We start from the raw sequence: 2,248 nt of genomic DNA, 5'->3' as shown, positions 1-2,248 counted from the left end.
GTTTTCAACAGTGAATGGCTGCAAGACTGTAAGTAAAATCATCAAGTCCCTGGTATCATTTTAAAGATGAGAGTCTCTTCTTTAAAATGCATTTTAAAGCATCAAGATATGTTGATGCAGTCCAGAGATATCGGCATTAGTAGGGAGGACGTACTAAGTACGTCCTCGGCTACTGAAGTGCCACCTTGGGAGCACGTACAGTGTACGTGCCTGGCAGCGAAAGAGTTAAACAGCTTTTCCAGAAACCCCTAGGAACCCACAATCCCATCACATGGGACCATTAAGTCCTGTAGAAGAGCGTCTATGCCCCACAAAAAGACTATCAGGAACCAAAGTTGTAATACACAGTATCTGACACTAGGTGGTGCTGTCAGCCAGCAGTAAATCGCCCTCCACTTGTCGGGTTTATTACACTTCTATACACAGGGATCAGTGCGGATATCTAATGCGATTTACTAGGGGTATCGGTGCCGTGGGGCAGCCAAGTGTTCCCTATATTTGTCTATAAGGAGCTCTGTATGGCAGAAATGGTCACAAGAAGTATCAGAACTTGAGTGTGTAATGCACAATATTCTTCACTAGGTGGTGCTGTACAGCATATTACGTGCACCAGCTTAAATTGCACAGACTGATCTCACTGACATTGTGTAATTCTTTATTTCACCTGTGGTGGCGCTGCAGAGGAATTACACAGTTGCTGTTGGATTCCCCTACAGATCATGGCTGATCACTCGAGTTTCAGCACCAGGACACCCTGTGATCAGCTCCTTGTTTCAAGACCTTAAAAAAGCCATTGTCCAAAGTGGAGAACTCCATGAAAGAGGATTTCTGGGGCTTCTATATTGATGATCTGTCCTTAGGGCAGGATCGGTCATCAATAGGTGAATGTCAGGGGTCCAACACCCAGGACCCCACCGATCAGCTGGTTGAATAGTCCACAGCCTCTAAGAGAAGCTGATCAGCAAGTTCCCAGTATCAGACCCCTACCGATCACATATTCATGACCAGTCCTGGGAGACTCCATTAAATATAATTAACCAGCGCGTGGCTGCTATGGGAAGAGAAGGATGGTGAAACGGGGGAAGGGTGTTGATCAATTATATAGGACACCCCAGAGGGGTAAGATATGATTAATAGTGAGTGGAAGATTATTTGGATACTGTATGGAGGGAGGGGGGGTATTATACTGTATGGAGGGAGGGGGGGGTATTATACTGTATGGAGGGAGGGGGGGTATTATACTGTATGGAGGGAGGGGGGGTATTATACTGTAGGGAGGGGGGGTATTATACTGTAAGGAGGGGGGTATTATACTGTAGGGAGGGGGGTATTATACTGTATGGAGGGAGGGGGGGTATTATACTGTATGGAGGGAGGGGGGGTATTATACTGTAGGGAGGGGGGTATTATACTGTAAGGAGGGGGGTATTATACTGTAGGGAGGGGGGTATTATACTGTAGGGAGGGGGGGTATTATACTGTATGGAGGGAGGGGGGGTATTATACTGTATGGAGGGAGGGGGGGTATTATACTGTATGGAGGGAGGGGGGGTATTATACTGTAGGGAGGGGAGGTATTATACTGTATGGAGGGAGGGGGGTATTATACTGTATGGAGGGAGGGGGGGTATTATACTGTATGGAGGGAGGGGGGGTATTATACTGTATGGAGGGGGGGTATTATACTGTATGGAGGGAGGGGGGGTATTATACTGTATGGAGGGAGGGGGGGGTATTATACTGTATGGCGTCAGAGGAACTAAGAGGGCATTATACCTTGTGGTGTGAGGAAACTAAGGGGAATTAAACTGGGTGAAAGACACTAAAGGGCATCATACTGTATGTGGTAACTTAGTTCCCCCCCCACCACACGGTGCCCCCTTAGTTTCCTCCACACGGCACAGTATATCACCCCCAAAGGGGGAGCCTGGCACTCTAGTACACATAAACAAGTACATAAGAGCAGCATGCATGCAAACAGAGCACGCAATGCACATGTACATGTCTGTAACATAGACATGTCCGACCTTCCGTGTTACAGCTGCAAGTCTCGCTTTATGCCTGGCACATCGGTTCATGTAGGATTCACGCCGTACCCCTGCAATAGCGATTGTGAACATCACTGCACTTGTATATAGCGTCATGGAAGAATCTTAGAGAACTTATAAGACGACCAACAAGGAGGACGAGATGTTTTATTCAGATCAATCCTCTCCAACGCATAAAAAAAAAGATAAACCTTCCACAA

At 46.9% G+C, this 2,248-nt stretch overlaps 2 protein-coding genes across 2 annotated transcripts in view; one reads left to right on the top strand and one right to left on the bottom strand.

Moving 5' to 3' along the window:
• Nucleotides 1-2,248, top strand: part of AAMDC (adipogenesis associated Mth938 domain containing) — a 215,401-nt gene that overhangs the window by 100,509 nt on the left and 112,644 nt on the right. The window lies entirely within an intron of this gene.
• Nucleotides 1-2,248, bottom strand: part of LOC142194137 (glycerophosphodiester phosphodiesterase domain-containing protein 5-like) — a 227,434-nt gene that overhangs the window by 212,239 nt on the left and 12,947 nt on the right. The window lies entirely within an intron of this gene.

Source organism: Leptodactylus fuscus, chromosome 2 (genome assembly GCF_031893055.1).
Source record: "Leptodactylus fuscus isolate aLepFus1 chromosome 2, aLepFus1.hap2, whole genome shotgun sequence".
NCBI classification, from domain to species: domain Eukaryota; kingdom Metazoa; phylum Chordata; class Amphibia; order Anura; family Leptodactylidae; genus Leptodactylus; species Leptodactylus fuscus.
This window is presented reverse-complemented; position numbering and strand designations above follow the sequence as displayed.